Consider the following 12,709-nt stretch of genomic DNA (forward strand, 5'->3'; position numbering starts at 1 on the left):
AAGTTATGACCAACCTGGATAGCATTTTCAAAAGCAGAGACATTACTTTGCCAACAAAGGTTCGTCTAGTCAAGGCTATTGTTTTCCTGTGGTCATGTATGGATGTGAAAGTTGGACTGTAAAGAAGGCTGAGTGCCGAAGAATTGGTGCTTTTGAACGGTGGTGTTGGAGAAGACTCTTGAGAGTCCCTTGGACTGCAAGGGGATCCAACCAGTCCATTCTGAAGGAGATCAGCCCTGGGATTTCTTTGGAAGGAATGATGCTAAAGCTGAAACTCCAGTACTTTGGGCACCTCATGTGAAGAGTTGACTCATTGGAAAAGACTCTGATGCTTGGAGGGATTGGAGGCAGGAAGAGAAGGTGATGATAGAGGATGAGATGGCTGGATGGCATCACTGACTCGATGGACATGAGTCTGAGTGAACTCCAGGTGTTGGTGATGGACAGGGTGGCCTGGCGTGCTGCGATTCTTGGGGTCACAAAGAGTCGGACATGACTGAGTGATTGATCTGATCTGATCTGAGCATATATATTAAATAGGAAGAGGTAAGCACATTTATTTAAAAGAAAATTTGTTAGTAATTTCAAACATTTTATATGAACCATCTAATTATTTCTTTAGTAAAATATGATAGAATAATATTGAGGTAGGTAATTCTGACAACCACCCTCTAAGGCCAAGGAAAAGCTGAAAGAAATAAATATATACGTATATATCTATCTCTCTCTCTATATATATATATATATTTACATCTACATACTATCTAATACTCAATAAATTAGCAAAAATAAATACAAGGCAAAGACTCACAAGAAGATGAAATTCTATACATTAGGCAAGCATTTTGAAACTGCTTCTCTCAATAGATCTGTCAGTTCTCAGAAAGATGTCTATTAGGATAATAATGGGTAAGGTGCTTTTGAGACATTCATAGACCCAAAACTTTTTAAAAATTCTAAGAGAATATGTCAAAGAAATAGGCTATCTTAATTTCACTTATTTTAGGCGTGGACCCTGAGGTCTACACTTAAGAGATGAACTATTGCTGGAAGTAGACAACCTGTGAAGGTAATTAATCTTCTTGATTTCTGTTATTCAAATAAAGATACCTAGGAACAAATATAAATGCTTTCTTGAGAAAAATTATATCATCCTATGTCTCTTATAGGATGGAGAAGTCAATGCACCCCACTCCAGTACTCTTGCCTGGAAAATCCCATGGATGGAGAAGCCTGGGGGGCTGCAATCTATGGGGCCTCTGAGGGTCGGACATGACTGAATGACTTCACTTTCACTTTTCACTTTCATGCATTGGAGAAGGAAATGGCAACCCAGTCCAGTGTTCTTGCCTGGAGAATCCCAGGGATGGGGGAGCCTGGTGGGCTGCCGTCTATGGGGTCGCACAGAGTTGGGTACCACTGAAGTGACTTAGCAGTAGCAGTATGTCTCATTATTTCTACACTTTTTTGTGTAGAGTTTTAGTCACTCAACCATTTTGAACTAGCCAAATGAACAGTGGTTCAAATCAGGAGATAAAAGAGGCAATAGATACAAATAGACAATCACAAGAGTTTCTGAAAATGTACTCTTCAGGCCCAGACTTCAAAGGAAGACCCATCATAAAGTAATAAAAACACCATTACAAGGCACAGCAGAATAAAACTGCTGAAAAATGAAAACACTGAAAATCTCATGAATAACCAAGGAAAAAAAAAAAAACAATTATTTTCTTAGGAGCAATAATTAGACTTCCAGCTGCCATACAAATAATAGAAATGTTAAAAAATGAAAGTCAGAACATAATGGAGTGATTCACTCAAAATTTAAAGAAATGAAATAGCCAAATTTTAAATATAAACAGTACAAAATATTTTATGATAATGTAAGTGTAAAACTTTTAGAGAAGAGAAGTTCAGAGAATTTCCCACAAACAGGCACAGACAAATAAACATTAAATGGTATAATGTGTGAAAAAAGAGTAATCTCCAGATGGTAGCACAGAGATGCAGACAGAAATGATGTATTTGAAAAAAGTACACTAATCTAAGACAACGTTAACTGGATAAAATAAGAAATGTATATGTTAGAATTAAAACACCAAAATAATTGCATGCAATTTAAAAAGTGTAGTAAATGTAATTAAAAAAATCTTTTAAAGACTTTGTATTATTTAGGAAAAGGATAAAAGAACAAAGTACAACTATAAATTGCTTAGCCAAGGAAGCATAATTTTTGTTGTTTGTTGTTTGTTTTTTTGTTTTGACCACGCTGCATGGCATGTGAAATCTTAATTCCCTGACCAGGAACTGAACCTGCAGCCTCTGAATTGGAAGTGCAGAGTCTTAACCATGGGACCACTAGGGAAGCCCCAGCATGATGTTGTTTTTTTCACAACATTAAAGAAAAGAAAAATTGAACACACATACCATAAAATTGTCAAGCTAGTACAGGAGTAATTTAGAATAATAAAACATATCAAACCAAAAGAAAGACAGATAAAAATTATTTTTAAAGTAAGACAAATAAATCACCCCTAGTAAGTCAGTAGAATTTTGCTAATGTAATATGTGTGTGTGTGTGTGTGTGTGTTTATAATTGGCTAACTTATGCTGACATTTAAAAAAAAATATTTGACTGTTAGGGTAAAAATTATGTGGTACTTAAACTTCTATAAAATCTAAGGACATATAAAGTTTGGAAGAGCATCCCAGGTAGCTCAGTGGTAAAGATTCTGCCTGCCAGTGCAAGAGATGCAGGAGATGTGGGTTCGATCCCTGGTTCAGCAAGATCCCCTGGAGGAGGAAATGACAACCTACACCAATACTCTTGGCTGGAAAATTCCATGGACAGGAGAGCCTGCTGAACTTCAGTTCATGGGGCCTCAAAGAGTCAGACATGACTGAGTGAGCACCAAAGTATGGAAGTACAATATTGGAACAAGATAGACCATGTGTAGTAGATAACCTGTGTGACTCCCCTAACAGTTCTCATCTCCTCTTATTCACAGAATTGTGTTGTATTTTACCATACTGAATACAGCTGATCTGTATATCTGTAGAATTCTGAGGCATTGTCAATGTGTCAGAGACTAGATTTTGAAATACACTGAAATTTTTATATTGCTCTCTCTGGAGGAAGGCAGCCTTAATGCCATGAGCATATTTAATCAACCTGAAGAAAGACAAACTTGAGCAGAAATTAGTCCCCCACCCCCAACAACAATCAAGTCAACATTCCAACTACATTAAATAATTACTTTTGAAAAAGAATATCCAGCAACAGTCAAAACTTCAGATAATTATAGTCTCAGCTGCCATCTCAATTATACCTTTTTGAGAGACACTCAAGTAAGAAATAACCAGTTAAAGTTCTCCCTTGCAGAAACTGTAAGAAATAGTAACTGATTATTATTGTTTATAAGCCACTAACTTCTGGGATAAATTTCTGTACAGGGTAAAAAAAAAAAACTGGCATATCAACTAAACCCAGAACAACATAAGAACTACAACAAAAAAATTAGTATGGCTATATTAGTAACTCACAAGAAAGGCTTTTCGCCAAGAGCATTACTGGAGATAAATAGGGAAATGCCATAATGATAATAAAATCTATTTACCAAAAATAGCTTAGATGGGAAGGGGGCTTGGGAGAGAATGGATACATATATATATATATGTGGCAAAGTCCCATTGCTGCTCACCTGAAACTACCACAACATTGTTGATTGGCTATACCCCAATGCAAAATAAAAAGTTTAAAGTTTGAGAAAAAAAAGAATATATAAAAATTCTCAATATTTATGCTTTTTGTAATACAGTTCTGAAGTGAAAGTGAAAGTCGTTCACTCGTGTCAGACTCTTTGCGACACCATGGACTATACAGTCCATGGAGTTCTCCAGGCCAGAATACTAGAGTGGGTAGCCTATCCCTTCTCCAGCAGATCTTCCTGACCCAGGAATCAAACCAGGTTCTCCTGCATTGCAGGTGGATTCTTTACACGTTGAGTCACTAGTTCTGGGATAAAGCAAAAACAACTGACACAGTAAAATAAAGATAGAAATCCATACCTAAAACATATCTGTAAAGCTCCCATATGTTTATAAACTAAAACAGAATACATATTTAAGTGTATAATATAAAGAATACTTACTATAAATCATCATAGGCCAGTGAAGAAAAACTGGAAATTAGAACATAGCTTGGATGTAGTAATAAGGAAAACGTTTTTGGTTTTGTTGTTTTTCATTCACTAAGTCATGATCAACTCTTCACAACTCCATGGACAGCAGTAGGCCAGGCTTCCCTGTCCATCACCCAACTCTGGAAGCTTGCTCAAACTCATGTCCATAGAATCGGTGATTCCAGCCAACAATCTCATCCTCAGTTGTCCCCTTCTCCTCATGCCTTCAGTCTTTCCCAGCATCAGGATTCTTTCTAATGAATCAGTTATTTACATCAGGTGGCCAAAATATTAGCGTTTCAGATTCAGCATCCGTCCTGCCAGTGAATATTCAGAACTGATTTCCTTTAGGATTGACTGGTTTGATCTCCTTGGAGTCCAAGGGACTCTCAAGAGTCTACTCCAGTACCACAATTTGAAAGTGTCAATTCTTTGGCACACAGCTTTCTTTATCATCCAGTTCTCATCTGTACATGACTACTGGAAAAACCATAGCTTTGACTATATGGACTTTTGTCAAATAAGGGAAATACTACAAACCAAAACTGTGTTAAGCAAATTAAGCCATTTAAGAGAGAAATTTATATTCATGAATATATTATAATAGAAGTTACAATACCAAAAACCTAAGGGTATGTTCTAGAAAAAAGTAGTATACCACAGAAGGTAGAAGAATATAAAGATAAAAAGAAAAATTAATGAAATAAGAAACAAACCTAAAATTGACATAATAATCAAAGACAAAATTATTTTTCTATAAGACTATTGAAATTTTAACTCTTTGGTAATATTAATAAAATGTTTAAAATGAAGAGGCAATAAGCATTGTCAGGAAAAGAGAACATCATTATAATCTTGTAGGCAATAAAGTGGCAATAAATTAATATTATGAATAGCATACCATCAAAAATGAACCTTTAAATTTCATAGACAAATCACTAGAAAAATACAACTTAAAAAAACTGAAACAAAATTAAATAGAAAATCTGTATATTCATTTACCTACTCAATAATTTGAATGCTTCAAGAAAAACCTTTGCACAATGAAAACTACAGGCACTTATTGCTTCTACAGAGAATTCTGACAAAAATTTACAAAATTCAAAATCACAAAAATTCTTCCAGAACATGGAAAATAGTGACAACATCATTAATCCACTTAGTTGTCAGCCAAATCATACCAAAAGCTGAAATGGATATTGGAAGAAAGAAAACTGCAAGCCAACATAAAATAACTAAAAAAGATCTTAATGAACTAAAATTTTTCATAAAATGGGCAATGAATTTTGTTGAACAATTTTATTTCTGCAAGTAACTGATACTTTCACATGGCCATTCTCCTTTGTTCAATTTTTAAAATAAATTGTGAAAGTTAAACACTTTCATCCCAGTCAACTCCACATCCAGAAAATAACCAAAGTCCTTTTCAAGATATGCCTCTATCTTTCTTTAGTTATGGCCACTATGATGATAAAATTTTATGTGTCAACTTGATTAGACGATAATGTATGTTTGGTCTAAGCATTTGATTAAACATTAGACTGCTGCTGCTGCTAAGTCACTTCAGTCGTGTCCGACTCTGTGCGACCCCATAGATGGCAGCCCACCAGTCTCCCCTGTCCATGGGATTCTCCAGGCAAGAATACTGGAGTGGGTTGCCTTCTTCGAAACATTAGACTAGGTTTTGCTAACTTTAATAAATGTGATTTATAGTCCATTGCTTTGAAGTAAGAGACTACCCTGATTACCCTCCATAATGTACATTGGTCTCATCAAATCAGCTGAAGAACTTATGAGTAAAAACACGTTTTGGGGTGGAAAAAGTTCTGCCTTATGTTTTTACCAAGGAAACTCCCCTCAGTTTGCAATCTGCTATATTATCAGTAATTGACATAAAGCATTTATCCTATGAGATCATCCTTTCTAGCTCTTTTTAATCCAAAGAAGTACATATTATAGTCCTAAAATCTGTATAAGTCACTGCTTGTCACAATACTACTGTTTAAAAAGTCTCCTCAAATCTCAGTAACTTACACTATGAAAACTTAGCCCATGCAAGTTCTGCAGGGTGGGTAGTGGCGATTCAGCCAATTTAGTGGGTACATGGCTATGCTTCAGACAACAGCTTGGTTTTGCTTTCTTTAAAACTGGATACTGAGTTCACATCTGTCCCATTTTGTATGCCAGGCTTAAAGGGAGTTGAGCTCCTGGGGCATGCCAGTCTCATGGCAGATCACCCAAGTTCCAGAAACAAACACAACTGTGCAAACAACTTTAAGATTTCTGCTTAAATTACACCCAGTTTTGACTAATGAAATCACTTTGCCAAGCAGAATATCAGAGAAATACACCCTGCCCACCATGTGAGGGAAAAGAAAGTGGGCCAGACACAACCCAAGACTTCAAAAAAAATTTTGTTAGAATTCTGCTATCCATCTGGAGTAAGACCAGCTATTCATTATTTCTAATGACTCCAAAGAATCAAACAAGTACTTTCTTTGTCTATATTCACCATATAAACTGCTCTAGCTGTTACTGTGCTGGAATATTATCTCCCAAGCTCTATCTACTCTCCCAATTCAGCACTCTATATTTCACTCTCATAGTGTGTGAAGTATAGACCAAATCCAAAATGGAAAATAACTAAATTTCCACAGTAAATATGCCAACATTTTTCATAATTTTGTATTTTTAATCCTTACCTTTTTAAAAATTCAGCATGCCTTATCACTTGCTATCAGTGAAATTTTGATGTAAATATTTAGGTTGATAATGAACTGTTAATACAATTACAAGATGTGGGTCACGCTTTAAACTTTTTTCATTTCATTCTACTTGATTTGATGAATACAAAATTTTATATTTACCATCGCATCTCTCACATATATAAGGCCAATATCACCATAAAACTTCATTTAGAATGAAGATTTATTTTAATTTTATTTTAGTTTTTTCTTTTCCTTTTTCTTTTAATTGAAGTATAGTTGATTTACAATGTTTCAGGTCTACAACACAATGATCCAGTTACACGCAATATATTTTAAATTATACATTATTACAAGATATTGAATATAGTCCCCTGTGCTGTACAATAGGTTCTTTTTTTTTTTTTAATCTGTTTTATATGGAGTAGTATTTATCTGTTAATCCCACCTCCTAGGGCTTCCCCTCTTTCCTCTTTGGTAACAGTATGTTTGTTCTCTGTGTCTATGAGTCTATCTCTGTTTTGTAAATTAGTTCATTTGTATTTTTGTAGATTCCACATGTAAGTGTTATCAATATGATATTTGAGTCTTTGTCTGGAGAAGGGCATGGCAACCCACTCCAGCATTCTTCCCTGGAGAATCCCATGGACAAAGAAGCCTGCTGGGCTACAGTCCATAGAGTTGCAAAGAGTCAGACACAACTGAAGTGACTTAAAATGCACACACTAACATACTTCACTTAGTAGTGTTGTTGTTCAGTCACTGAGTCATATCCAACTCTTTGCAACCCCATGAACTGCAGCACGACAGGCTTCCCTGTCCTTCATTATCTCCTGGAGCTTGCTCAAACTCATGTCGATTGAGTCAGTGATGCCATCCAACCATCTCATCCTCTATAGTCCCTTTCTCCTGCCTTCACTCTTTCCCAGCATCAGAGTCTTTTCCAATGGCTTGGTTCTTTGCATGAATGGCCAAAGTATTGTTGGGGTTTCAGCTTCAGCATCAGCCCTTCCAATGAATATTTAGGGTTGATTTCCTTAAGGATTGACTGATTTGATCTCCTTGTTTTCCAAGGGACTCTCAAGAGACTTCACCAGCAATACAGTTCGAAGGCATCAATTCTTTGGCATTCAGCCTTTTTATTGTCCACTTCTCACATCTGTACATGACTATTGGAAAAATCAGAGCTTTGACTACATGGACCTTTGTAGGAAAAGTAATGTCTCTGCTTTTGAATATGCTGTCTAGGTTTGTCATTGCTTTTCTTCCAAGGAGCAAACATATTTTAATTTTATGGCTGCAGCCACCATCCACAGTGATTTTGGAGCCCAAGAAAATGAATCCTGTCACTGTTTTCATTTTTCCTCCATCTATTTGCCATGAATGATGGGACTGGATGCCATGACCTTCATTTTTTGAATGATGAGTTTTAAGTCAGTTTTTTCACTCTCCTCTTTCACCTTCATCTAGAAGCTCTTTAGTTCCTCTTTACTTTCTGCCATAGATGGTGTCATCTGCATATCTGAGGTTGTTGATATTTTTCCTGGTAGTCTTGATTCCACCTTGTGATTCATCCAGCCTTGTATTTTGCATGATGTGCTCTGCATATAAGTTAAATAAGCAGAGTGACAATATACAGCCTTAAGGTACTCCTTTCCCAATTTTGAACCAGTCAGTTGTTCCATGTCCAGTTCTAACTATTGCTTCTTGACCTGTATACAGGCTTATCAAGAGGCAGGTAAGGTAGTCTGGTATTCCCATCTCTAAGAATTTTCCAGTTTGTGCAATCTGCACAGTCAAAGGCTTTAGTGTAATCAATGAAACAGAAATACACATTTTTATGGAATTCTTTAACTTTTTCTATGATCCAATGGGTGTTGGCAATTTGATCCCTGATTCCTCTGCCTTTTCTAAATCCAGCATGTACATTTGGAAGTTCTTGGTTCACATACAGTTGAAGCCTAGCTTGAGGGAGTTTAGCCTTATTTTGCTAGCATGTGAAATGAGTGCAATTGTGCGGTAGTTTGAACAGTCTTTCTCATTTTCCTTTTTTGAGATTGGAATGAAAACTGACCTTTTCCAGTCCTGTTGCCACTGCTGAGTTTCACAAATTTGTTGGCATATTAAATGCAGCACTTAAACAACATTATCTTTTAGGATTTGAAGTAGCTAAGCTGAAATTCCATCACTTTCACTAGCTTGGTTCATAATGATGCTTCCTAAGGCCCACTTGACTTCATACTTCAGGATGTCTGCTCATAGGTGAATGATCACACCATCGTGTGTGATCTATAGTCTTAATGACCATCCAGGTCATTAAGATCTTTTTCCTACAGTTCTTCTGTGTATTCTTGCCAACTTTTTAAAATATCTTCTGCTTCTGTTAGATCCATACCATTTTTGTCCTTTATTATGCCTATCTTTGCCTGAAATGTTCCCTTTACACCTCTAATTTTCTTGAAGAGCTCTCTAGTCTTTCTCATTCTGTTGTTTTCCTCTATTTCTTTGCATTGTTCACTTACAAAGGCTTTCTTATCTCTCCTTGCTATTTTCTGGAACTCTGCAACCAGATTGGTCTATCTGATAAGTATATCACTTAGTATGATAATCTGTAGGTCCACCATGTTGCTACAAATTGCATTATTTCATTTGTTATGGTCGAGTAATATTCCTTCGTATATATACAACCACATTTTCTCTTTCCATCCATCAATGGAAGTTTAGATTGTTTCCATGCCTTGGCTGCTCTAAGTAGTGCTTCTTTGAACATTGAGGTACATGTATCTTTTCAAATTAGAATTTTCCAGCTATATGACCAGAAGTGGGATTGATGGATCATATGGTAACTCTATTTTAGTTAAGACACGTCCATGCTGTTTTCCATAGTGGCTGCACCAATTTATATCCCCACTAACAGTGTAAGAGTGTTCTGTTTCAGAATGAAGGCTTAGAACTCATTCACCTTCAGATATGATATATAGAAAACTAAGAATTTCTGTTTGAAGCAAAACATTAGGTTCTGGAAAATGTTTAATGGCTCAAGATAGCAAGAATATTACTTTATAAGCATTGTTGGTGGCCCTATTTTATATCTGTTTTTAAAATATGTTTTAATTGTGAATGATTAATTTATGAGATTTAGTTCTGATTATGTTTATAGGAGTTAATAAAAACAGTATTTCTATGAATTTCCAACTAATTTCTTCCGTGGTTTTTATAAGAAAATTCACTTCAGATACTCTCTTAAATAAGGAAAGAAATTATGAAATATGGATAGTGTGTTGAATTTGTTTTATTATTTAAATTATAACAGACTTTTATAAAGAAAGGAGAAATGATTTACTACACTGATTTGTCCATGTAGTTAACATATAGTCTGAACATTCTTAATTGAAATTTTAATATTTTCTGGAATATTCATTTCACTATAAAGAATTTATTTTTAAGTAAAGAACTTCAGTTTTACAAGATGAAAAGAGCTATGGGGATGAAAAGAGTTAAGAGTTTCATAACAATGTGAATTTCACTGTACCCTTTAAAACGATTAAGTTGGTAAATTCCTTGTTATATGTATTTTGCCACAACAAAATAAGAAAATAAAATCTCTAGCTCTCTATTGTTAGTCGCTTAGTCATGTCTGATTCTTTGAGACCTAATGGTCGTTATTAACCCACCAGGCTCCTCTGTCTATGGAATTCTCCAGGCAAGAATACTGGAGTGAGTTGCCATTCCCTTCTCCAGGGGATCCTGACCCGGGGATTGAACCCTCGTCTTCTGCATTGCACGCAGATTCTTTACCAACTGAGCCACCAGGGAAGCCCTGTTACATATAAATATATATTAGGATTAATTTGATTGTAAAGTTTAGAAACTTTACTTAACTTGGCTAAAACTCAAGAGCAATTGACTTGTTTATATGATTATAAATTTACCTAACTGAAAAGATACACTCTATCCTTTGGCAGGGACAGACCCACCTGAAGGATGACATTAGAAAACTTTCCTTCTTAATCTGCCAAAGTTCAGCCCTGTTTTCCTTTAAAGTGGTTTCATGTTGAAATAAGTCTTATTTACATTGTAATATGAGCTCCAGCTTAGCTGCTGCTGCTGCTAAGTTGCTTCAGTTGTGTCCGACTCTGGGCAACCCCATAGACGGCAGCCCACAAGGCTCCACAGTCCCTGGGATTCTCTAGGCAAGAACATTGGAGTGGGATGCCATTTCCTTCTCCAATGTATGAAACTGAAAAGTGAAAGTGAAGTTGCTCAGTCGTGTCCAACTCTTTGCGACCCCATGGACTGTAGCCTACCAGGCTCCTCTATCCATGGGATTTCCCAGGCAAGAGTACTGGAATGGGGTGCCATTGCCAGCTTAGCTATGCCAGGTAAATAAGAATATACCTTCTTTCTCCAACTACGGCCAGTCATAGCCTTGGATATGGCTCTGTTTGGGGTTTCCCAGGTGGTGCTACTGATAAAGAACCCACTTGCCAATGCAGGAGACATGGGTGTGATGGGTTTGATCCCTGGGTAGGGATCTTTAGGGTAGTCCACAGTCCATAGGGTCACAAAGAGAAGGACACAATTGAAGTGACTTAACACACACATGCATGACTCTGTTTAGCAGTTTTGTAACATGTTCAGCTATGAAAAATCACTGTGACTAAGGATATATTGTCTAATTGGCCTGACTAAAATTCATACGTAATAGTGGAGCACAGAGTCACATCATCCCACATCCATGTACTTGATTGTGGAAGAAGATGCTGTTCCTCAAAGGAAACTGAGAGGCCAAGAGAAAGTGCAGATTGGGCAAGAAAAAAACAGGATTACCTTTGATGCATTAACATTTGTGTCACCTAAGGGCAAATTTCTACAATAAATGTTTTGTACACACATTTAATGCACATAGAACAACTAATTATATCCCAGTGGTTTCAGGTTTCAAAATGTGTTCTAAATTACAGTTAAAAAATGAACACAGAAATGATTTTTTGTTAGTTTTAGCAAAATATTCTCAAAACTACCATAAACACCCCATGTGTTGTATTGAAATTCTTTTCTTAATTACCTCTGCAAGCAAACATAATAAATATCAAAATATAATATGAAAGAAAGCAAAACAAAACAAAGAAATTACACCAACCCATAAAATTCAATGTTTTAAGAATGAGCTATTAAAAATGAATTGAGTTGTATAAGCCCACAGTAGTTGCTTCTTCCTTGAGAGAGGACTGCTCAATACTATGTGAATCTGAAAATACAAACCATTTCCTGCATTTATATATTTGAGTACTTTAAAAATTTTTCTCTTTAACAAGTGGTGCTGGGAAAACTGGTCAAGCACTTGTAAAAGAATGAAACTAGAACACTTTCTAACACCTTACACAAAAATAAGCTCAAAATGGATTAAAGATCTCAACGTAAGACCAGAAACTATAAAACTCCTAGAGGAGAACATAGGCAAAACACTCTCCGACATACATCACAGAAGGATCCTCAATGACCCACCTCCCAGAATATTGGAAATAAAAGCAAAAATAAACAAATAGGACCTAATTAAACTTAAAAGCTTCTGCACAACAAAGGAAACTATTAGCAAGGTGAAAAGGCAGCCTTCAGAATGGGAGAAAATAATAGCAAATGAAGCAACTGACAAACAACTAATCTCAAAAATATACAAGCAACTCCTACAGCTCAACTCCAGAAAAATAAATGACCCAATCAAAAAATGGGCCAAAGAACTAAATAGACATTTCTCCAAAGAAGGCATACAGATGGCTAACAAACACATGAAAAGATGCTCAACGTCACTCATTATCAGAG

The sequence above is a fragment of the Bison bison genome, unplaced genomic scaffold (genome assembly GCF_000754665.1).
Source record: "Bison bison bison isolate TAMUID 2011002044 unplaced genomic scaffold, Bison_UMD1.0 scf7180017864517, whole genome shotgun sequence".
Lineage (NCBI taxonomy): Eukaryota > Metazoa > Chordata > Mammalia > Artiodactyla > Bovidae > Bison > Bison bison.